The sequence below is a fragment of the Scyliorhinus canicula genome, chromosome 6 (genome assembly GCF_902713615.1).
Source record: "Scyliorhinus canicula chromosome 6, sScyCan1.1, whole genome shotgun sequence".
Taxonomy (NCBI): Eukaryota; Metazoa; Chordata; class Chondrichthyes; order Carcharhiniformes; family Scyliorhinidae; genus Scyliorhinus; species Scyliorhinus canicula.
Genome location: NC_052151.1, coordinates 132,828,935 through 132,855,272, shown reverse-complemented (window position 1 = coordinate 132,855,272; position 26,338 = coordinate 132,828,935).

Sequence of the window (26,338 nt, the reverse complement as noted above, 5' to 3'; positions counted from 1 at the left end):
ACCCCACACCATCCTCCCCCCCCACACACCCTCTCACCCCCCACACCCCCTCACCCCCACACCATCCTCACCCCCCACACCCCCTCAACCCCACACCATCCTCCCCCCACACCATCCTCACCCCCCACACCATCCTCACCCCCAACACCCCCTCACCCCCCACACCATCCTCACCCCCACACCCATCCTCACCCCCACACCCCCACCCCCACACCATCCTCACCCCCACACCCCCTCAACCCCACACCATCCTCACCCCCACACACATCCTCACCCCCCCCCACACCATCCTCACCCCCACACCCCCTCACCCCCCTCAAACCATCCTCACCCCCACCCATCCCCCCCCCCACACCATCCTCCCCCCCCACACCATCCTCAACCCCGACACACACCATCCTCACCCCCCCACACCATCCTCACCCTCACCCCCACACCACCCTCACCCCCCACACCATCCTCACCCCCCACACCATCCTCACTCCCCACACCATCCTCACCCTCACCCCACACCCTCCCCCCCACACCGTCCTCACCCCCACACCATCCTCACCCCCACACCACCCTCACCCCCACACCATCCTCACCCCCACACCATCCTCACCCCCCACACCATCCTCAACCCCACACCATCCTCACCCCCACACCATCCTCACCCCCACACCCCCTCACCCCACATCATCCCTCACCCCCCACACCATCCTCACCCCCACACCATCCTCACCCCCCCACACCCCCTCTACCGCACACCATCCTCACCCCCCACACCATCCTCACCCCCATACCCCTCACCCCCACACAATCCTCACTCCCCACACCATCCTCACCCCCCACACCATCCTCACACCCCCACACCATCCTCACCCCCACACCATCCTTACCCCCACACAATCCTCATCCCCACACCATCCTCACCCCCCACACCATCCTTACCCCACACACCATTCTTACCCCCCACCATCCTCACCCCCCACACCATCCTCACCCCCACACCATCCTCACCCCCCACCATCCTCCCCCCACACACCATCCTCACCCCCCACCATCCTCACCCCCACACCATCCTCACCCCCACACCACCCTCACCCCCACACCATCCTTACCCCCACACCATACTCACCCCCCACACCATCCTCACCCCCACCCATCCTCATCCACACACCATCCTCACCCCCACACCATCCTCACCCCCACACCCCCCTCACCCCCACACCATCCTCCCCCCCACCCCCCTCACCCCCCCCATCCTTACCCCCCACACCATCCTTACCCCCCCCATCCTCACCCCCACCCATCCTCACACCCACACCCTCCTCACCCCCACACCATTCTCACCCCCCACACCATCCTCACTCCACACCCCCTCACTCCCCAACACCATCCTCACCCCCAACACCCTCACCCCCACACCATCCTCACCCCCCACAATCATCACCCCCCACATCCTCACCCCCACACCATCCTCACTCCCCACACCATCATCACCCCCACACCATCCTTACCCCCACCATCCTCACCCCACACCATCCTCACACCCCACACCATCCTCACCCCCACACCATCCTCACCCCCACACCATCCTCACCCCCACACCATCCTTAACCCCCACACCATCCTCACCCCCACACCATCCTCACCCCCCACCATCCTCACCCCCCACACCATCCTCACCCCCACACCATCCTTACCCCCCACACCATCCTCACCCACCACATCCAGCCTCATACCACACACCATCCTCACCCCCGACACACACCATCCTCAACCCCGACACACACCATCCTCACCCCCACACCATCCTTACCCCACACCATCCTCACGCCCACAACAATCCTTAACCCCCCACACCATTCCGTACCCCCACACCATCCTCCGACCCCACACCATCCATCAACCCACCATCCCAACCCCACATCCAGTCCTCATCCCCCACATCCATCCTCATCCCCACAACATCCTCACTCCCCAACACCATCCTCACCCCCAACACCATCCTCACCCCCCACCATCCTCACCCCCCACACATCCTCACACCCAAACCATCCTTACCCACCCACACCATCCGCACGCCCCACAAACCATCCATCACCCCCACACCATCCTTACCCCCACACCATCCTCACCCCCCACACCATCCTCGAACCCCACACCATCCACCTCACCCCCCACACCATCCTCACCCCCACACCATCCTACCCCCCACAAAACCATCCTTAACCCCCACCATCCTCACCCCCACACCATCCTCCCCCACGCATCCTCACCCCCACACATCCTCACCCCCACACCATCCTCACCCCCACACCATCCTTACCCCCCCCCATCCTCACCCCCCACAGCATCCTCACCCCCTCACTACATCCTCACCCCCACACCATCCTCACCCCCCACCATCCTCACCCCCCACACCATCCTCACCCCCCACACCATCCTTACCCCCACACCATCCTCACCCCCACACCATCCTCACCCCCCACACCATCCTCACCCCCACACCATCCTCACCCCCACACCATCCTTACCCCCCCACCATCCTCACCCCCCACACCAATCCTCGCCCCCACACCATCCTCACCCCTCACACACCCCGCACCCCCACACCACCCGCACCCCCCACGCCACCCTATCACCCCCCACCCACGCCATCCTTACCCCCACACCATCCTCACCCCCCACACCATCCTACCCCCCACACCCATCCTTTACCCCCCACACCATCCTCACCCCCCACACCATCCTTACCCCCCACACCATCCTCACCCCCCACACCATCCTTACCCCCACACCATCCTTACCCCCCACACCATCCTCACCCCCACACCATCCTCATCTCCACCCCGTCCCCACCCAGAGCCCCCCGGTGTGCAAACCAGTAATGAATGGATGGCAGCCCTCACAAAGAGACCCAAGACACCCTGGAGCTCGAGTCTGAGGATGACACTGACTTCCTGACACTGTCTCCAACACCCTCCACCATCCCAGAGACACTCACCTGGGTTGGGCACTTTAGTGAAGAGGCTCATGGGACACCATCTGGTCCACACCACACAACTGATCCGGTACAGCAGGTGGAGGTAGGAACACCCAAGAGGGCCAGAAGGTGGTCCGATGCCAGGGACTAGCTGCCACCCAGATGGGTCTCGGGCTTCTGGAATGGACGGTGATCATGGAGATACAGTCACAGAGCCCTAGTGCTTGTCGGCGAGCATTCAGTACCTGCAGGTGCAGCTGGAGGAGACCAACTGTGTGCAGCAGCAGGAAGTGGCGCCAACCATGTGTGCCACCCAGGCCAACACCTGCATGGTGACGTTTGCGATGGAGGCATTGGGGATGTTGGTCTCGGCTGTGGATTGGCATGTCCAAGGCCTAGGGAATTCTGTGCAGGCATAGGTCCAGGCCCAGGACAGGGTTGCTGCCTCACAGGCAGCCATGTGCGAAAGCCATCTGGATGTTGCTGTGGCACGCCTGAGCATGGCCCAGTCACAACCGGCCATGGCTGGGAAAGTGCACATTAAACACCTGTTCAAACTGCCACAATGCTGTCAGTTGGATGTGAGGGGTGAGTTGGTCTGGGCTGGCCAGAGAGGGGGTGCGAGGGGGGTGCGGGGACAATGGCCAGACATTGTGGGTGACCTGGGCTCTCTGCACCGCCCCCCCCCCACCACCACCATCCCCACCGCTGTCACCCCAGGGATCCGATGCCACCATGTGGTGGCTCCTGTGCAGTTCGCATTGCAGGGATCACCCAGGTGGATGGTGGAAAGTGTTACCATGGGCAGGAGTCAATGTTGTCGAACGATGTGGAGCACCAGAGCTCAGCGCAGAGCAGGGTGTCATCATCCTCCATTCCATGGACCAGACCCGCTGTTATTGCCAACCCAGGGAACACACCCGGTAGCGCGGCAGGTATGCAGGAGATGGGGTGGGTGGTTGGGGGGGGGGGGGGGGGGGGGTAGTTTGGGAGTGTGGGTGGATGTACTGTCTGTTTCCTGGCCAGTTCCCCTCCCCAACCTGAAGGCAATCGTAGCATCCCGTGCGCATTGGCCTTTACATGCATGTTGCGTGGCCGCCCATGCCTGCTTGGGCCCCATGTCCTGCACATCGCAGCATCCAGCTTGTCGGATGAGGCCTGGCATTTATCGTCCTCCTTCAGCACATCGGCCCTCTGCTGTGCAATTTGTGGAGGACGCAGCAGGCCGCCTCAATGCAGGCAACCCTCTCTGGAGGGCCCCTCGAGGGGTCCAGGCACCTGAACCGCATTTTCAGGACGCCGAAGCATGTCTCGATCACAGTCCTGGTCGCTGCATGGGCGTCACTGTAGCTGGTCTCGGCGTTTGACTGTGGCCTCCGGATGGGTGTCATCTGTCACAACCGCAGTGGATAGCCCTGTCGCCCAGGAGCCAACCTCCCAGTTGGGGGGCCGTTTCGAACATGTCAGGAATAGTAGAGTGCGCCAGGATGAAGGTGCGTGTAGACTGCCTGGGTATCGGGCGCAGACTTGTATGATGCGTAGCTGGTGGTCACAGGTGCTCGTATGGGGACTTTCATCCCGTCATACTTTACATCTTTCTGCTCCTGTCAATGCTGAAACCAATGACGTTACAGAGCCAAATGCTGCGGTCACAATGTTTTAACACTTCTGACGTCATGGTAAATTTAATTGGGCAGCTCTAATTTTCTGTTTTGATATAAATCTGATTTCTAATTGGTACAGCAACCAAAATTATTGCTGGTGTTTTTCATCTGCAGAATATCCTGGGTATATTTGTAGTGATATGTACATAATTATTACACTCCTTGGAAACCTTGTGCATGCTACAACATAGTTCACTCAACTCTGTAATAAGAAACCTGGTCATTTACTGGAGTTGAACATCTGATATTTTCATTTGTAGTTCAGAGAAATCCTGCTGTAAAAATAAATCCAAATCAAAGTGCAGATTCATGCTGATTATTACCCGATGGCCTATGTCATTTATGAGAGTTATTGTGGAGCAGCTTGACAAAATCAATTGGAAAAACACATATGGCATTGAAATGGCATTTTTCTGTCTGACATCCTGAAACAAAGGTGTTCTTTGCTGTGTGATTTGTATACTGTAGGAGCCATCAATGTGCAACAACTTTCACTTAGTCATGGAGTCCTACAGCACAGAAAAGGCCCATCGCGTCTGCTTCAGTCAAAAACAACCACCTAACCCCCTTTTCCACAACTTTTCCCATAGCCTTGTATGCCTTGGGATCGCAAGTGCACATCTAAATACTTCTTAAATGTTATGAGGGTCTCTGCCCCCACCACCCTTTCAGGCAGCGAGTTCCAGACACCCACCACCCCTTGGATGAAAATATTTTTCTTTACATTCCCTCTGAACCTCCTGCTCCTTACCTTAGATCTATGCCCCCTGACCAGTGATCACTCCACCAAGGCTAAAATTTTCTTCCTGTCTACTCTATCTATCCACCTCATAATTTTATACATCGCAATCATGTTCACCCTCAGTCTCCTCTGCTCCAAGGAAAACAACCTCAATCTATCCAATCTCTTTTCATAGCTAAATCTCTCCAGCCTAGGCAACGTTCTGGTAAATCTCCTCTGCACACTTTCCCGTGCTATCACATTCCTCCTATAATGTGGATTCCAGAACTCTACACAATCCTCTAGCTCTCCAGCATAACGTCCCTTCTCTTAAACTATATGCCTCAGCTAATAAAAGCAGGTACACCATATGCCTTCTTAACCACTGTATCCACCTACTCTGCTACCTTAAGGGACTGGTGAATATGCGCGCTAAGGTCCCTCTAATCCTCGGTACTCCCCAGGGTCCCCAGGGTCCTGCCATTTATCAGCTATTCCCTTGCCTTGTTTGTCTTGCCCAAGTCCTTCATCTCACACTTATCCAGATTGAATTCCATTTGCTGATCAGCCCATCTGACCAGCTCATCTTTACCCTCCTGTAATCTAAGGCCATCCTGCTCTCTATTTATCACCCCACCAATTTTTGTATCATCCACAAACTTACTGATTAACCCTCCTACATTCAAATCTGAATCATTTCTATAAACCACAAACAGCTAGGGCCCCAACACTGATCCTTATAGGACCCCATTGGACACAGGCTTCCAGTCAGAAAAGTACCCCTCGACCATCACACTCTGCTTCCTGACACGCAGCCAATTTTGGATGCAATTTGCCAAATTTCCTTGGATCCCGTGGGCTCTTACCTTTGCCATCAGTCTCCCATGGGGGACCTTATCAAAAATAGACTATGTCAAATGCATTTCCTTCACCTTTACACCTGGTCACCCCTTTGAAAAACTCAATCAAGTTGGTCAGACATGACCCCGCGCCCCCCCCCCCCGCCTTAAAAATACCATGCTGTCTATTCTTGATTAAAACCTGCCTATTCAAATGCCAATTAATTCTGTCTCTCAGAATTGCTTCCAGTTATTTCCCCAACATTGAGGTTTTATCCTTTCCTCCCTTCTTGAATAATGGTACCACATCGGCTATCCTCCAGTCCTCCGGCACCTCCTGTGGCCAGAAAGGAATTTAAAATTATTGCCTCCCTTGCCTCACTCAACAGCCTGGGATACATTCCATCTGGCCCTGGAATATTTATCTACCTTTAAGCCTGCCAGACCAATCAAAACCTCCTCTCTTACTGTGCTAATCTCTTTAATTTTATTATAGTCATTATCCCTGATTGCTGTACCCGCCCTCTCACTAGTGAACACTGACACAATTATTCATTTAGAATCCTATCTACATCCTCCGGCTCCACACACAAATTACCTCTGTGGTCCTTAATGGGCTCTACTCTTTCCCTAGTTCTCCTTTTACCCTTAATGTACTTGTCAAACAACTTTAGATTTTCCTTTATTTTACCTGCCAGTATCCTTTCATGTCACCTTTTTGCTTTCCTAATTTCCTTTTTAAGTTTGCTCTTGCACACTCTCTACGCCTCCAGGGCTTTTACAGTTCACCCTCTATATCTGCCATAAGCCTCCCTTTTTCTCCTTATCCAATGCTGTAATTCCCTCGATATCCATGGTTCACTGGATTTGTTGGTCCCATCCCTTTTTCTTGATTGGAACATGTTGGCCTGCACGCTCCCTATTTACTTCTTGAATGCGTCCCATTGTTCTGTCACAGATTTACCTAAAAGTATGTTCTCCCAGTTCACTCTGACGAAATCATATGATCTTATTAAAATCGGCCTTCCCCCAGTTTAGAACTTTGATCTCAGGCCAATTGTTGTCCTTTTCCATAACAATCTTGAATGTAACGGAGTTATGATCACTGTCTGCAAAATGTTCCCCCACTGATACTTCAACCGCTTTCCTGGTTTTGCTACTGAAATTAAATCCAGGACTACCCCCTCACTTGCAGGACCTTCTACGTACTGGCTTAAAAGGTTCTCCTGGATGCATTTTAAGAATTCCACTCCCTCTGAACACTATGGCTACCCCAGTTAATGTTGGGGATGTTGAAATCCCCCACTATCAATACCCTATTACTTTTACACTTCTCTGAAATTTTCCGACATATCTGCTAATCTATTTATTTCAGAATGTTAGGGGGCCTATAGAACACTCCCAGCAATGTGATTGCCCCTTTTTGGCTTTTAAGTTCTACTCTATGGCTTCAGTTGAATAACTCTCTGAGATGTCATTCCTCCTTACTGCTGTAATTGATTCCCTGATCAAAAATGCGACAACTCTTTTACCTCATCTCGCCTGATGATCCGTGCTGCCCAATCGCTCCCCTGGCCATCCATGAGGTCCCCTCTGGTACTCGATCCCCCCGCACCCCCCCCCCCCCCCCCCCCACCAGGGTGGCCATGGACTGAGTCCGCAGCTGCCATCCGAGATTCCTGACGGCCGATACATGGTAAGAACCACGCCATCGGGAACTCCGCTAGTTTTGCATGGAGAATCGCGGGGTGGGGGCCACTGTCAATGGCCCATTAGCCACGCCGCGTAGATCGATTAAATATGTAGAGCGATTCTTTAGCGCCGCCGGTCCAGATTTCCTGGTAAACGGCCATCCTCTGCCCCCGCATTGAACGTGATTTCGGGGCGGGGCTGCGGAGAATCCAGCCCCATGATTCTCTCCGGTGGGGTTGGATTTTGGAATTTTCACCACCACCATCCCACCTCCAGTGGAGTGGAGTGAATTGCACTGTAGGAGCCCGGGAATCTAATTTTAATACTTTAGCCTGTCATTAGCGAACACTCTCTCTAGACCTTCACCACTCACGGAATATTCACTGGGTTTTACTTTTGCAACAGGTTTGCTCAGGTGTGAGGCAGTGGAGGGCATCCCTTCCTTGGGGCGCAGCGATAATTATAGCCTCTGCGGGGAGTAGAGAGGCATGCCCTGACTGGCATTGCCAATCTAGCACTGCCAACTTGGCACTTCCAACTTGATATTATAATAGCAGAGAATAAGAAGGCATGAAGCGAACAAGAGCACAGGGGTGTTGGGTGAACAGGACTTGGTGTGAGTTAGAAAATGGGCGACAGAATTTTGGGCTTCTGGAAATGGCGGTCCCATTGATGCTGGAGACGCAAACACCGAGCAGGGGACAACATAAGTGGTTGTCAGCAACCATCCAGAGCCTGCAGGTGCAGTTGGAGGAGTCCAACCAACTGCAGGGGCAAGAGGCAGTGCCAACCTGCATGCCACCTGTCATAATTATCCACTCATGTATATAATAAGATGCAGACAAGCAGTAATTGACGCACAGGATGACCAATGAACACACAACACAGAGCAACCAATCACCAGACAGGACACGACCACTATAAAGCCCACAGGGCATTAAGACTCTCTCTCTCTCAGGACCCAGCTACTGAGACAGTCAGAGTGCACAAGCTAGTGAGAACTATTACCATGCGGTAGCTGGTAAGTCTGGTCAAGCCAGTAAGAGGTCATCAGTTGGATTAGCAGAGTGTCAACCCACAGCTGAACATGTACAGCAGTCCACTAGTTAAATAAAACAGTGTTGGATCATCTCCTGTATCAGACGTTTGTTTCTAGCTTCCCTGCATCCAGTTGCAGTCAACGTCGAACCAACCTGCCTAACACATCACCACCCAGGCCAACCCTGCATGGGTGGCGTCCGTGGTGGAGGCCCTGAGTACCCAATTCATTTTTTCCAATTAAGGGGCAATTTATCGAGGCCAATCCACCTACCCTGCACATCTTTGGGTTGTGGGGGCGAAATCCACGCAGACACGGGGAGAACGTGCAAACTCCACACGGACAATGACCCAGAGCCGGGATCGAACCTGGGACCTCGGCGCCGTGAGGCAGCAGGGCTAACCCACTGCGTCACCGTGATGCCCTGAGGGCGAAGGTATTGAACCTGGGTCAAGATGTCCAAGGCCTGGGCCACTCTGTGCGGGCGAAGGCTGAGGCACAGGGCAGGGCTGCCCTGTCACAGGCAGCCATGTGCCAGAGCCACCTGGACATTACAGTGGCGCTCCAGAGCTTGGCCCAGTCACAATGGGTTATGGCTTCGGGCAGTGGCGGCATTGCCCCCACGCTGGATGATCTGAGCCAGTCACAATGGGACATGCCCAGTCCCAGTGCTCCATAGGCACGAGCATTGAGTCAAGAGTGGGCCTCTGGGACTCTCAGCGCCAGGTGGCGGGGGAGCTCCCAGAGCTCGCTTCGGCTGCAACCCCGTTCCAAGGAATAGCCTGGAGGCCATAGGACTCCCCAAAGGAAGAGGAGCTGGGGCCTGTGCAAGTGACCCGCGCAAGAGAAGGCCAGAGCACCGCAGCGCCTGAGACCCCACCTCTCCTGTCCTGGTGAATCTGATGGGCAGCAAGCAGAACAGGGTGGCATTACCCTGGGATGCCCGAGAGACTGCGCAGGCCTGTCCAGACCCAGTTGCTCCAGAAGACCACCAATGGGGACCCAGGTCATATGTTGGGAATCGATGCAGGCTGCCTCCACCCCTGATGTACAGCCTGGGGATCAACCTAGACACAGCATTAGGGCCTGTAGGATCAGAATGTTAGACACCAGTTAAGTTGTCATGGGTGCAGCACACAGGATAGCGTTAGGGGCTAGGGTGCAACCCTGTACATATATGCTCACCTATTCACATTAAACATCTGTTCACAAACCTTTCAACCTACCTCGGCGCCCTGTCAGAAGGGTGTAAGGAGTGGGCTGGGCTGGCTGCAGACATGGCTGGAGATGGTGGGGCTGGCTGTGGGGAATGGGCAACCATTGGAGGGGGACACTGGCCAGGGCTCCCAGGTCAGCCACCGCTCACCTGCCTCCCGGAACCCGGCCCTGCCCCCATTCCTCTCCACCCCAACACCCGCCCCCGCCCCACCATCCACCGCACATCATCCCCACCTCCACCACCCCAAAGATTCGATGGGACCATGTGATGGAATGGCCAGCTCACATGCAGGGATCACCTAGTGGACGGTGGATAGTGCTACTGTGGGCAGGAACCAGATGTTGTCAAACGATGTGGAGCACTTGACCTCATCGCAGAGCGGGTCATCATCATCCTCCATCCCATGCACCAGAACTGCTATTACTGCCAACCCAGGGCCTGCACCTTGTACTCAGCTAGGTAGAAATCACAGAGGGGGTAGAAGGTGTGGGGGAGGGGTGGGGGTTGTGGTGATGAGACGGGATGTTCATACTGCTGTCAGCCAGGCCCCCTAGTCGACGAACCTGGAGGTGATTAGAGCAGGATGTGTGGCCTCCTGTGCATGCCTGGGCCCAATGCCCTGCCCGTCCTCCCCCTCCCCCTTCTCGTCAGATGAGATCTGCTGTTCATTCCCCTCCTCCAGCTTGTCGCTCCTTTGCTTGATATTAAGGAGCCACCAGAAATGGGAGACTCTCCTCGCACTACACTGGAGGGCCCCTCCAGATGATCCAGGCACCTGAACCGCGTCTTCAGGATACCAAAGCACCACTCAATCAAGCCCCTGGTTGCTCAATGGGCATCGTTGTTGCAGTCTGTGGCCACCGGATAGGCGGACATCGGTCTGTGGCCTCCGGATAGGCGTCATCAGCCACGACCCTAATGGAAATCCCCTGTTGCCCAGGAGACAGCCACTCACACAGGTGGGTGCCTCAAACAGGTCAGGAACCATCAAGTGTGCCAGAATGAAGGCGTCATGCACAATGCCCTAATATTAGGCGCAGATGTGCTTGACGTGCACCTCAAGGTCACACATTCATAGAGTGGTACGTTCATAGAGTGGTACCCCTTTCGCTTTGTGAAGACCACTCCCTCATTCGCTGGTGCTCATAGGGGCATCTGCATCCCATCGATTGGACCTGGGGCATCCTGGCGATGGCGGCAAATCCTGCTGCCCGGCATCCTGGTGGGCTCGGTCCACATTGAAGCTGATATATTGTGCCAAGTGGGCATACAGGGCCTCCAAGATGGTGCAGATGCACCTGCGCACTGAAGTCTGATCCCAGACAGGTCCCCACTTGGTGCCAGGAAGGACCCCTTGACAAAGAGGTTCAGTGTGACCAGCACCGAGACGACCACCTGGAGAGGGTATCCTCCCCCAAACCCCTGTGGATCCAGGTGTGTCATGATTCAGAGGATATACTGTACAGTCTGGCAGTCTTTCGAATGACAGGCGGTGCCGGTACACAAGGCATAATGCGGCGCCCCTGTGGTGATATGATCTGCATACTTGTCTGCCATTGGGCCAGAACGTCGGCTTACCATTGGCCCTGGTCGGTCATGTGCCTCTCGACCGATTGGCCGAGAGGCTGAGTTAACCACGCCTCTATTAACGAGGTATAAATGGTCAGACGCCTGACGATCGTCCCTTTCCATTGTAGACGATCGCAGAGCTGTGTTCTAGGCAATTAAAGCCAGACTTTGGTAAATCACTCGCCTCGCGTACAATTGATGGTACATCAATTTAATTGACTACGACTTTGAAGATGGAGTTCCGCATCAAGCCCGAATGCCTCCGCATCAGCCCGCAAACTCCGAACTCTGCAGAACTTTTCCAACTCTGGCTGACTTGCCTCGAAGGGTTCCTAGCATCTACAACCACCCCCCCCACCGGGGCACAGAAGCTGCACGTCCTCCACTCCAGCGTGGGTATCGATGCTTACGCAATAATCAAAGAGGAAACGGATTATGATGACGCTATACCAAAGCTAAAAGGACAATTCATCAAACCGGTCAACAGGGTATTCGCTCGACATCTGCTGGCCACCAGAAAGCAGGTCCCCGGTGAGTCTCTAGACCAATACGCCCGGGCCCTCTATGCCCTGGGGAGAGGTTGCTCCTGTGTAGTGGTGTCGGCTACAGAGCACATGGAGCTACTCGTCAGAGACGCTTACGTGGCTGGGATGCTGTCTCCCGTGATCCGCCAGCGGATGCTGGAAAAAGACGAACTCAGTTTAACTGAGACGCTGACTCTCTCCGCCTCCCTGGAGGTCGCAGATCTAAGCGCTCGCACCTATGACCCTGGCCAGGCCACCTCCTGGCACGCTTCCCACCAGCCACCCGCCGCTCCCGGCCTCCCTCAGGCTTGTGCCGCAGGGCGCCTCGATAAATCCGCGGGGCCCCGCTGCTACTTTTGCGGGTACGCTAAACACCCTCGCTCGCGCTGCCCAGCCCGCTCCGCCCTCTGTAAGAGCTGCGGGAAGAAGGGCCACTTCTCCACTGTCTGCCAGGCCAAAACGCTGTCTGCAGCGCTTCTGGAAGCTGCACAGCACTCTCCCCCCCCCTTCCCCAGGCCTCTGCGAACGGCCTGTGTGCCTCTCTCTCTCCCCCAGGGCCGCCCCAGCCGCTCCCGACTCGCGTCCCGCCGGCCGACAAGCGCACCTCCCCGGCCCCTCCAGGCCTCTGCCAGCCTGCCCCGCACGTTTCTCCCCCCCTCCCCCGGGCCCCGGCGCCCGACCGGCTCACCTCTCCGGGCCCTCCCGGTCCCTGCCTGCCTGCGCCGCTCGAATCTGCTCCCCCCGCCCCCGGCCTCCCGCACCCGGCCTGCGCGCCTTACCTCCTCTCGCAGCTGATGCATCTAACTCGCCTCCTGGACCCGGCCTGCGCGTCCTCGCAGCTGATGCACCCGGCTCGCCTCCTGCACCCGGCCTGCGCGCCTCACCTCATCCGCTCGCAGCGCCGGCAACGCTAGCTCCGCCACCAGCGGCCACGAGGGCTTCCTGGGCGCCGCCATCTTGGGGCGCCGACCCCACGTGCGGGTCCTGGGCGCCGCCATCCTGGGGCCCCGACCCCACGTGCGGATCCTGGGCGCCGCCATCTTGGGGCGCAGACCTCACATATGGATCCTGGCTACCGACCTCCGGGTCTGCCACGCAAGATCCCTCCAGCATCGACTCGGACGGCAACGACGGATTTTCTCCACGGCTCGCGGCCGTTCAACTCGACCAGTCTCGTCCACGCACGCTCGCCAAAACGACAACGCTGATCCACCTCAACGGCCACGAGACGGACTGCCTGCTGGACTCCGGGAGCACGGAAAGCTTCGTTCACCCTGCCACGGTAAGACGCTGCGCGCTCCCTGTCCATCCCGTAACACGCAAAATCGGTTTAGCCTCAGGTTCGCACTCCGTCCACATCACCGGGTGCTGCATCGCGGACCTCACGGTCCAAGGGAAGGTTTTTAAAAGTTATAAATTCCTTGTCCTCCCTGACCTTTGCGCACCGGCACTCCTAGGACTGGACTTCCAGTGCAACCTGCAGAGCTTGACCTTTCAATTCGGCGGCCCTATACCCCCCTCACTGCCTGCAGCCTCGCGTCCCTCAAAGTGGACCCCCCCTCCCTGTTTGCTAACCTCACCCCCGATTGCAAACTCGTCGCCACACGGAGCAGACGGTACAGCGCCCTGGACCGATCCTTCATCAGGTCCGAGGTCCAGAGGTTGCTGACGGAAGGGGTCATCGAGGCCAGCAACAGCCCCTGGCGAGCCCAAGTGCTGGTGGTCCGGATGGGGGAGAAAAACCGGATGGTCATCGATTATAGCCAAACCATCAATCGGTTTACGCAACTGGACGCGTATCCTCTCCCCCGTATTTCTACCATGGTAAACGAGATCGCGACATACAAGGTCTTCTCCACTGTGGACCTTAAATCCGCTTACCACCAGTTCCCCATCCGCGCGAGTGACCGACTGTACACCGCGTTCGAGGCTGATGGGCACCTCTACCACTTCCTTAGGGTTCCGTTTGGTGTCACAAATGGGGTCTCGGTCTTCCAACGTCAGATGGACCGAATGGTCGACAAGTACGGATTACGGGCTACCTTCCCGTATCTTGATAATGTCACCATCTGCGGCCACAACCAGCAGGACCACGACGCCAACCTCCAGAAATTCCTCCAAACTGCAAAACTCCTTAACCTCACGTACAATAAGGATAAATGCGTGTTTAGCACCGACCGCCTAGCCATCCTCGGCTACATAGTGCGTAACGGAGTGATAGGCCCCGACCCCGAACGCATGCGCCCCCTTATGGGAACTCCCTCTCCCCAATACCCCCAAATCCCTCAAACGCTGCCTGGGGTTCTTCGCATACTACGCCCAATGGGTTCCCAATTACGCTGACAGGGCCCGTCCCCTCATGCAAACCACGACCTTCCCGCCGTCGACGGAGGCCTGCCAGGCCTTTAGCCGCATCAAAGCGGACATCGCAAAGGCTACGATGCGTGCCATCGACGAGGCCCTCCCCTTCCAGGTCGAGAGCGACGCATCAGAAGTAGCTCTGGCGGCCACCCTGAACCATGCGGGCAGACCCGTGGCCTTCTTCTCCAGAACTCTCCAGGTTTCCGAACTCCACCACCCCTCTGTTGAAAAGGAAGCCCAGGCCATAGTCGAAGCCGTGCGACATTGGAGGCACTATTTGGCCGGCAGGAGGTTTACCCTCCTCACAGACCAACGGTCAGTAGCCTTCATGTTTGACAATGCACAAAGGGGCAAGATCAAAAATGACAAGATTTTACGGTGGTGGATCGAGTTGTCCACGTACAACTATAATATCTTGTATCGTCCTGGGAAGCTCAATGAGCCTCCTGATGCCCTGTCCCGCGGTACCTGCGCCAGCGCGCAGACAGACCGCCTCCGCTCCCTCCACGCGGACCTCTGTCATCTAGGGGTGACCCGCCTACACCATTTCATTAAGGCCCGCAACTTGCCCTACTCCATCGAGGAAGTCAGGTCAGTAACCCGTGACTGCCACATCTGCGCTGAGTGCAAACCGCACTTCTACCGCCCCGAGCGCGCACACCTGATCAAAGCATCCCGCCCCTTCGAACGTCTTAGCATTGACTTCAAGGGGCCCCTTCCCTCTAACAACTGCAACATTTACTTCCTGGCGGTTATCGACGAACACTCCCGCTTCCCCTTCACCATTCCCTGTCCCGACATGACCACATCGACAGTCATTAAGGCACTCCTCTCCGTCTTCTCCCTGTTCGGCTACCCCGCGTACATACACAGCGATCGGGGGTCCTCATTTATGAGCGACGAGCTGCGTCAATTCCTGCTCGACAGGAGCATCGCCTCTAGCAGGACGACCAGCTATAACCCTCGGGGTAACGGACAGGTCGAGCGGGAGAATGGTACCATCTGGAAGACCATACTACTGGGCCTCCGGTCCAGAAATCTCCCTATTTCCCGATGGCAAGAGGTGATCCCCGATGCCCTACACTCTATCCGCTCACTCCTCTGTACTGCAACTAATCAGACACCTCATGAACGTCTTCTTGTTTTCCCCAGGAAGTCATCCTCCGGATCCCATCTCCCGACTTGGCTGGTCACCCCCGGGTCCAGCATGTCCAGTTACTCCACGCTAACCCGCAGTACGCGTATGTGGAGTACCCCGATGGTCGGCAGGACACGGTCTCCCTCCGGGGCCTGGCACCCGCCGGCGTGCGCCCCCCCCCCCCACCACAGACCCCCCCTCCCCTTTTGCACCCCAGCACCCCACTCAGCTTCCCCATCCCTCATCCATGGCGTCTCCGCGGCCAGCTCAGGTGACGGAGACTACTCGAAGTCTATCGCTCCCTGACTCCAGGACATCAGCAGGACCATCGGCCGATCCGACGTCAACTCCTCCACTGCGGCGCTCGGCCAGGACGTCAAGGACCACCGAAAGACTGATCGAATCCTTCTAGAGTTCTACAGTCCCATGGACTTTTTTTTTGTAAATATCGTTATGTCTGGGCCAGTGGGACGCCCCCAAATTCGATAAGGGTAAGGAGAGAAAATTTATTCTCCCGACGGCTACTCATATCACCAGTTCTCTCCCCCCCCCCCACACCCCACCCTGGGTCTCGTTCACACCCCCCCCGCCTTCCTTCTCCGCAAGGGGTGAATGTGGTGATATGATCTGCATACTTGTCTGCCATTGGGCCAGAACGTCGGCTTACCATTGGCCCTGGTCGGTCATGTGCCTCTCGACCGATTGGCCGAGAGGCTGAGTTAACCACGCCTCTTTAACGAGGTATAAATGGTCAGACGCCTGACGATCGTCCCTTTCCATTGTAGACGATTGCAGAGCTGTGTTCTAGTCAATTAAAGCCAGACTTTGGTAAATCACTCGCCTCGCGTACAATTGATGGTACATCAGCCCCCTTCCCACTTCCTCCTTGACCTGTTGGGCGGCCGGCTCTCCATCTTCACCGGTTGGCCCCTGTTCCATCGGGACATGCTTCGCTGCTGCACGGCCTACCCTGAGCAGCTCCTGCTCGTGCAGCCTCATAACATCTCCCAGGGCTGCAGCGGCTAGGATGATGGCAACCATTCCTGGTGGATCCCAAAAGCCATTGTCTGCAGGGGGTGAAAGGTGGACATGATCACATGATGCGTACCACCGTGCCCAGCCAGGTCCAACAGGCTGCACGTTGGCCCCGGTCTGCAGTACAGACCCTTGCCCCTGCATGTCTCCTCTTCCCACTCCCCCTCCCTCCTACCCCATCCCCACACACCCCTGCTGTTCCCCCTGGCACTCTGCCCTCTGCACCACACCCCTTGGGGTGGTGGGAGGGTTTGGAAGTGGGGGGAGGTTGGGTGGATGCATTCATTGGGTGGGGCTGGTTCAGCACACAGCTAAATTGCTGGCTTTGAAAGCAGACCAAGGCAGGCCAGCAGCACAGTTTGATTCCCGTACCAGCCTCCCTGAACAGGCGACGGAATGTGGCGACTAGGGGCTTTTCACAGTAACTTAATTTGAAGCCTACTTGTGACAATAAGCGATTTTCATTTCATTTTCATTACAGCTGGTGTCGCTCTGCGCAACCAGTGGGCGATCCGTGGGGTGCGCAGAAAAGTGGCTACCTTGCAAGCCCCGGCAATGGAAGTCCCGGAGGTCACACTGATGCCATGGCGCATTGCCTGGTCACCCCCTGCTGCCGCCCCTCCCCCCCAGTCAGCTATGCCAGCAGTAGGACTAGCCTTTGGGAACATGTCCTACCTCCGCGCTCTCCCTCAGCAGCCACTACACCTGTTTCCCAACTTATAAAACCACAAGTGAAGCTCGCTGTCGGTATTTCCTTCTGGCGGAGGCGGAACATCACGGGACCACTGGAGAATTTGTTGGGCGCTGGCCTCGATTTTCTGCTGACGTGCGATTCTGCACTCAATCACGTTTCCCGATTCCGGCGTTGGATGAAGGAGAGTCTTGCCACTTATTTAAATGAAACAAGGGGCTTGATATGCTTCCTGGAGAGTTGCTGTGCAGATTCTTTATGGTTACAGTACCTCTAACTGCACTGTGAGGCATTGTGCTCACGAGGGACTGAATAGCTCTCAATATCTGTCATTGTGATGCTGTGGCATTTTGGGTTTGGTGGATCCTGGAGTCAGTCCCAATATGTTTATTAAATTGGTTGTAAATTATGCGAAAAAACAGAACGATAAAATGTGCCCACAATAATAAGACCAACCTAGGCTTCTATATATTCTAAGTAGAACAATATTGGCATTATAGGGGAGGGCTCATGCTGCATGCAGTGATTTTCCTGCTGGAAAGACAGGCATCATATAGGAGTAGTTTGCATTGGACGTGTGGTGCATATGGTTTTTTCCACTAACTGGACTTTGATCTGAAGCCGCCCCTTTGATCAGAAGCAGCCACTGCGTTTGTTTCCTGATTTTTAAAACCACAAGTGAACCTTGTGGAGTCTCGTGGAGGCGGAGCATCACGGGAGCCCTGGAGAATTTACAAGGACGGGCCTGTTAATGATATGTCAATGGCGTTTGCTGTACCTGCTACATAGAACTCATTAACTCCGCGGCCGAGGCATTGGCATGGCATGGCATTCTCGATTTTCGGCTACAGTCAGTGCAATCACTGTGGCATCTAATGTAAGCCATTCCATGTACTTTTTCCAAAGATATTGACCCAGAATTCCCCCAGGGCTTCAAGTATAATGGGGCATGACACAAGCAAGAAGCCCCGAAAGAGTGGAAAATTGAACAGGACTTGGAAATGCTGGCTCTCTATCCTGAAAAAGCATGGATAGAATTTTTGCTGGGGCCCAGGGTAACCCATTGTCCATCCCAACAGGCCTTTGGTGTCGGAAAAGGCAAGGTCAGAGAGAGAATTCCTCTACTCCAAAATTCCTACAGGTACCATTTCCTTTTAACACAGCAATATGAATGTCAGGAAAAATCTTGTATCCGGTTCAATTTATGGGGCAAAAATGGTGGTGGGTGGAGTCACTTAGATCTCCTTGTTGTTTTTCATGAGGTAGAGTTGCCTATTGGTTATGTCACTGGACTAACAACCTCGTGAGTTTCAAATCCTATTCTACAAAGTTGTGAAATTAAATTCAATCTATCTGGTAACTTGTGGGCTACATTTAATTAATGCCCTTCAGGAGGGTGAAGCTGCCTTACGTGTGACTCCAGCTCCACATGTGGTTGGTGTAGTGATCTCTGTATGTGCATGTACATAAGGGGTTAATGTGTAATCAGTAGCATCACATGATCACTAGAGGGCCGGACCAACAGGGGTATAAAGGCAACCACATTGGGTCTCTCTCGCTCTCTTTTGGATGGACTGTGACAATGGCAGGAGTATCAGATTAGCTCAGATGGTTAGTGTAGTTACTGTAGTTAGATCTTGTCAACCTTATCACTAGTATCAATGTTAAAGTAAAGAACTCATGCAATTATTGTTATAGTTATTCAATAAACCTTTTGTTACTACTGGACGAGTTTGAGTCTTCTTCATCGAGATTCGGAAGACCTCATCAGTAACCAAGGTTTGAGTAACACATATTACACTCTGTAGTATATCAAGATAATACCGGAGCATAATAAAAGAGTTGACTCTCAATATTCTCTCAAATGTCCTAAAAGCCGATTCATTTGTAAAACAACTGCTACAAAACAAACAATCAGAAAATAGTGAGAAGTCTGACAACACCAGGTTAAAGTTCAGCAGGTTTGTTTCGAATCACTCGCTTTCAGAGCACAGCTCCTACCTCAGCTAGTGATTCAAAACAAACCTGTTGGACATTAACCTGGTGTTGTCAGACTTCTTACTGTGCTCACCCCAGTCCAACGCCGGCATCTCCACATCATGGCTACAATCAAAAAATACTGGATAGATCCAGACACTGGATCAGAAAAGACCCTGACAATCCTAGCCCAGCTGAATCTGCAGCATCGGCTACATCAATTAGCGACTGACGTCCAAATTGTGAGATGTTCCACATGTGAGCCATGTAATGGTCATACTCACAGTTATATCTGTTAGTGAACATCTCATACTCCATCATCAATACAGTATATGTCCTGTCTCATAACAGAACAGATCTACCAGAGATGAAGGCACAGTAGTGTACAATAAAATGAAAGCAAAATACTGCAGGTGCTAGGGATCTGAAATAAAAACAGAAAGTGCTACAAAAACTCTGCCGGTCTGGTAGCATTTATGGAGTGATAAACTGAGTTAATGTTTCAGGTCCAATATGACTCTACTTCAGAACTGAAGAACACAGTCATGTACAGTTGGTCGGGCACAACACTAGGAGTCCTCAACATTGACTGCAGGTGGAGTAAAGCTTTATCGCTTTAGGCTTAAAGAAACGGCCAAGAAAACAACCTGTAAATTCTCCCCTTCATTGACAAATCATGTTAGGTGGAGTTACGGTGATGGGGCTGAGGCTTGGGATTAACTGGGGTGCTCTTTCCAAGGGCCAGTGCAGATTTAATGGGCCGAATGGCCTCCTTCAGCACTGTAAATTCTATGATTCTATGTTCAACGTGACTTGGAGGAAACACTGAAGTGCACAAAAGGTACACAATGTACTCTAGGTGGGGAACCTCAATGTCCACAAGGAGGAGTCACTCAATAGTACCTACATTAGTATTGAGTTGGCCACATCCTGAATGTTACAATAGGCAGACTGGAGCTGCATCAAATGATGAGCTGACCAAAACAAGGGAGTAAACTGCTTAACCTAATCCTCATCAACCCACCTGTCACACACATCTGCTCACAATAGCATTGCTGGAAGTAGCCATTGCATAACTCGTGCGAAGACATATTATCCATACTGGTGCGGGAACCTGACAGAAAAATACTAGTGGAGTGACTCTGTCCTGACCTTGGATAATTAGCTGGAGTCAGAAATGGGAAGTCAAAAACGCCTGCTCTGCCGTAATTACCCAAGTGGAGTTTCAGGCTTATGTATCCTGATCTTTCCCATTATTAAAAATAAGTTTCCATCTGGTTTAATGCAGAAGCGCTTTTGTAGAATGTTTATACTTTCTTCTTGGACCTTGTGCATTCTGTATGTAACCGTATAACTTTGAAAAGATTCCCCTGAAGCTCCAATCCATTTTTCTCTTTCCAATGCTGTTGACTGTCCGTTTCCAGGTTGTTAGTTCAATTCATATGTATAATAAGAAAGCACAATTACCAAGATATTGCAAGTAACGCGATGTGAGGTGTCAAGTTTCATCCTGATATCATATGGCAATTATGAGGTTATGTGAACAGTTTAGAAAATGAAAGGAGAAAGAGGACCAGAACAGATTCTGTTACAGATTTGTACTTTTATGAATGAATCTGATCAGGAAATTAAAACAAAAGCACTTGGCAATGCTGAGCCAACAAAGGGAAGAAAAGAAAGGAATGGCTGCGAGATCCAAAAGATTATCTGGATGGAATGAGAAACTACAAAAAAATTGGAAGCAACAGATTATTTATGGACTTTTTGAATGAATGTTGTTAAGCTTGAACATTCCTTAAAAAAAATATCTGCCCAAGTACAAGCAGATGGATTTAAATTGAAGTTATTACAAAAAACTTTAATCCTGGAACAGGAGAGCAAGGCGTGGAACATGGATTGATAGAGGAGGAAGCTTTCATACTCATCAACGAACAGTCATGTGCTTCTCCTTCTCCACCATTGAGAAAGAGAAAAGTTGGCCCAGGGTATTTGGCTGAGAACGATTAAAGTTTCTAATCAAGAAACTGAGATAATAATAAGCATAAAACTTCTGCTTAGTTGGAAAAGGCGTAAAAGTATTCAATTTCAACAAAACAAAATTCATTGGCGAGACCATGCAGACACTGCGACAACGAATGAACGGGCATCGTGCGACTATCAACAGGCAGGACTGTTCCCTTCCAGTTGGGGATCACTTCAGCAGTCAAGGACATTCAGCCTCTGATCTCCGGGTCAGCATTCTACAAGGAGGCCTTCAGGAGACGCGACAACGCAAAATTGCTGAGCAAAAACTTATAGCTAAGTTCCGCACGCATGAATGCGGACTCAACCGGGATCTGGGATTCATGTCGCATTACATTCGGCCCAGACCAACAAGCCTGGACTTGCAGAGGCCTACCGACTGAACTGGCTTGGGACAATTCACACCTCTTTAACCTGGAGTTACCTCTCTCTCTGCATCTTTGATGATTTGATTGCCTGCAGGTGCTCGCATTCCGGGGCATCTCTGACTGTGTCTATATAAACATTTCTGGAACAAGCCTTTCCATTCACCTGAAGAAGGAGCCGTGCTCCGAAAGCTCGTGTTTGAAACAAACCTGTTGGACTTTAACCTGGTGTTGTAAGACTTCTTACTGAACAAAACAAAAGGTTGGGGGACCAAAAGGAAAATGCTGGAAAATCTCAGCAGGTCTGGCAGCATCTGTAGGGAGAGAAAATAGCTAACGTTTCGAATCCGATGACTCTTTGTCAAAGCTAACAGACAGAGAAAGTGGGAAATATTTATACGGTGGAGTGAGAATGAAAGATGAGTCACAGCCACAGAAACCCAGGGAAACCGGCTGCTAATGGCCACAGAAACCAAGGGGAAAGAGTGCTAATGGCAGTCCCCAGAGAGAACAAAAGATGTAAAAGGCCAAACTGCAGAAAAACTAACATCAGAGGGGAAACTGGGGAAACCAGCTGATGTGAAGGTTTCTATGGCTAGGACTCATCTTTCATTCTCACTCCACAGTATAAATATTTCCCACTTTCTCTGTCTGTTAGCTTTGCCAAAGGGTCATTTGGACTTGAAACATTAGCTCTTTTCTCTCCCTACAGATGCTGCCAGACGTGCTGAGATTTTCCAGCATTTTCTTTTTGATTTCAGATTCCAGCATTCTCGATGCCAATGCCTCTACCAATCAAGAGTCCACTTGACAACCAATCAGCACCCTCATCTCATGCAGCATAAATTGCTGTTCCCTTTGAAATCTGTCTTGATTAGTGAAAGATGAAAAGCTTCGACAGCAGGTCTCTTTTTTCACAAATATTCAAGTTCTGTACTATCACGTGACTATTTGGATAAGATTTTGCCCAACAATTTCAGTTAGGCAGCACGGTAGCATTGTGGATAGCACAATGGCTTCACAGCTCCAGGGTCCCAGGTTCAATTCCGGCTTGGGTCATTGTCTGTGCGGAGTCTGCACATCCTCCCTATGTGTGCGTGGGTTTCCTCCGGGTGCTCCGGTTTCCTCCCACAGTCCAAAGATGTGCAGGTTAGGTGGATTGGTCATGATAAATTGCCCTTAGTGTTGGGTGGGGCTACTGGGTTATGGGGATAGGGTGGAGGTGTTGACCTTGGGTAGGGTACTCTTTCCAAGAGCCAGTGCACTCGATGGGCCGAATGGCCTGCTTCTGCACTGTAAATTCTATGATAAACCACAATGCCGAATCATTAGAGATGTAGAAAATAGGAGCAGGAGTAGGCTATTTGGCCCTTCAAGTCTGCTCTGCCATTCAATATGATCATGGCTCACTTCCGAAGGTGACCATGGAGTGAGTGGTCGCACATTTGGTGGCTCCCGCTCATGGTGGACTTTTGGACTTTTTTCCCCGATTTGTGGTGGAGCTGATTGATGGTAAAAGGTGCTGATGAGGTGCAATAAGAGAGTATCCCACCGGTTTATGGATTTGTGGACCAGATGTAGTCTAAAAAGGAGAGTGCATTTGTTGAAAAATCGTTTGGAGCCTGCGACACAGGGGAAGATGACGTGGAGTCAGGGTCCAAGTCTGTTAGCCCAGTGGTCGACGGAACAACTTGTGACCTTTCTGCATGAGAGGTTTGCCCAGCAGAGGAAGGAACATCTGGAGGACCTGGCCAGGGTGGTGGATCCTATAAAGGCGGGGATCAACCGCATGGAACTGAGGTTAGAAGCCCAGGGCCAGGCGATCCAGAAGGTGGTGGAGGCGGATGGCTAGCACGATGAGCAGCTCGCCTCGATGGCGATGGAGATGGGGCTGAGGAGAGATCATCAGAAGAGGCTGCAAGGTAAAGTGGAGGATCTAGAGAATTGATCGTGCAGGTAGAATTTAAGGATCATCGGCCTGCTGGAGGGCAGTGAGGGAATGGATGGCAGTGCATATGTGGCACGAATGTTTGAGAAGCTGCTGGGTGAAGGAGCATTTGCTCGGCCCTTGAAGGTGGACTGGGCGCACAGGGCACTTATGAGGAAGCCGCAGAGAAACGAGCCGCCAAGGGCAATGGTGGTGCGAATGCAGCGGTTCCTGGATAAGGAACAGATTCTAGAGGTGGGCCAAACAGACGAGGTGCTTCACATGGGAAGGGAGTGAGCTGCATGTCTACCAAGACCTGGGTACGGAGCTCGTCAAAAGAAGGACAAACTTTAATAAGGTGAAGTCGGTCCTCTTTAAGAAGGGGGTAAAGTTTGGCATGTTGTACCCAGCGTGTTTGTGGGTCACGTACGCGAACCAGGAACATTACTTTGGATCACCAGAGGAGGCACTGAACTTTATCAGGGACAAAGGACTGGCAGGAGATGGAGGATATTGAACTCTGGTGCGAGTGTTTATGTTTTGAAACTTTTGTTGAGCTCCTTTTCTTCTGATTTGTATGAACCACTTTTTGCACTGTTTGGGGCCATTGCTCAGTTTTGTATTGTGGGTTTGTTTTGTTCTTAATGGGGGATGCTATGTTGATTTTTCTTCTTTGTGTTTGTTGGGGATTGTAATGTTTGTATAGAGAAGTTGGTTGAGCGGGGGGGAGGGGGGGTATCAGTGTGTGGGGGGGGGGGGGAGTAGAATGCTAGGCACCATGGGCGAGGGCTACCAGGCAAGCTGGGCGGGCTAGCTCTCGGAAGCGCAGTGGGGGCGGGCAGGTGATAAGTTTGTTGATGGGGATTGGGATTGTTATTTTATTATGGGATGTGAGGGGGAGGAGAGGGAGCGGAGTAGAAGTCTGCTGACAAGGGAGGGATTGACGAATGGCAATAGGGTGGGCGCCCGAGGTCGGGCCTGAGGAGGCGTGGGACGTGGACCGGGGGCTGGTCTAGGAAGCGTTATGGTTGATAGGCGGGTGGGATGCACCCTGACCAGGCTGATCACATGGAATATGAGAGGGCTGAATGGGTCGGTCAGCAGCTAAGGTATGGGAGGCGCAAACCTGTGTGTTTGCGCATCTGAAGAATTTAATGGCGGGCGTGGCAATGCTACAGGAGACACACCTGAGGGTGGTGGATCAGACTAGGCTGAGGAAGGGATGGATTCGGCGGGTATTCCATTCAGGACTAGACTCTAAAACAAGGTGGGTAGTGATTCTGATAAATAAGCGGGTGACATTTGAAGTGGGAAGCATAGTGGCAGACTTGGGGGGCAGGTACATATTGGTGAACAGGAAGTTGGAGGGGACACCGGTGGTATGAGTGAACATTTATGCACTGAACTGGGATGATGTGGAGTTCATGAGGTGGTTATTGGGGAAAATTCCTGATTTGGACTTGCATCGGCTGATTATGGGGGGAGACTTCAACACTATTAAATCCAAGGCTGGATTGGTCGCGTTCGTGGACAGGGAGGGTGTCAGCGGCTGAGAAGGAACTAAAGGGGTTTATGGAACAGATAGGAGGGGTGGATCCGTGGAGGTTTGGGCGGCCGAGATCGAAGGAGTTTTCTTTTTTCTCCCACGTACACAAAGTGTACTCCCGCATTGCTTTTTTTGATTTAGACAGGCTTTCCTGGCAAGGGTGGTAGATGCCAAGTACTCGGCGATTGTAGTTCCCCACACTGGGTGGATTTACAGGTGAGCAGGTGGGGGGCCAGCGCCCGCACTGGAGATTAGATGTAGGACTGTTAGCAGAGGAGGAGGTTTGCGGGCAAGTGAGGGAGGCTGTCCGGAATTATGTGGAGATAAATGGCACAGGGGTGGTCTCGGCAGCTAAGGTATGGGAGGCGTTGAAGGCAGTACTGAGGGGGGATGTTTATCTCAATAGGGGCGCATAGGGAGAAGGTGGAGCGGGCAGAGATGGACAGGCTGGTGAGAGAGATTCTTCAGGTAGACAGTAGGTACTCAGAGGTCCCGGAGGTGGAGCTGTTGAAGGAGTGGCAAAACCTGCAGATGGCGTTTGGGCTGCTATCTATGGGGAAGGCGGTGGGGCAGTTGAGAAAAGCGAGAGGGCCGGTGAATGAATACGGGGAGAAGGCCAGCAGGCAGTGAGCACACCGGCTTAGGAAATGGGAGGTGGCAAGGGAGATAGGATAGGAGGGGGGGGGACACGATCTTGGACGATGAACGGAGTGTTCAGGGAATTTTATAGTAGGCTGTATGAGCCGGAACCCCCATCTGGGGTGGAAGGGATGAGGTGGGTTTTGGAAGGACTGGAGTTTCCATGGGTGGAGGAAGAGTTGGTGGAGGGCCACGATTGGGCTGTTTGAAGTACATAGAACATAGAACAGACAGTGGAGAAGGAGGCCATTTGGCCCATCGAGTCTGCCCCGACCCACTTAAGCCCTCATTTCCACCCCACCCCCGTAACCCAATAACCCCTCCTAACCTTTTTGGACACTAAGGGCAATTTAGCATGGCTAATCCACCTAACCTGCATGTCTTTGGACTGTGGGAGGA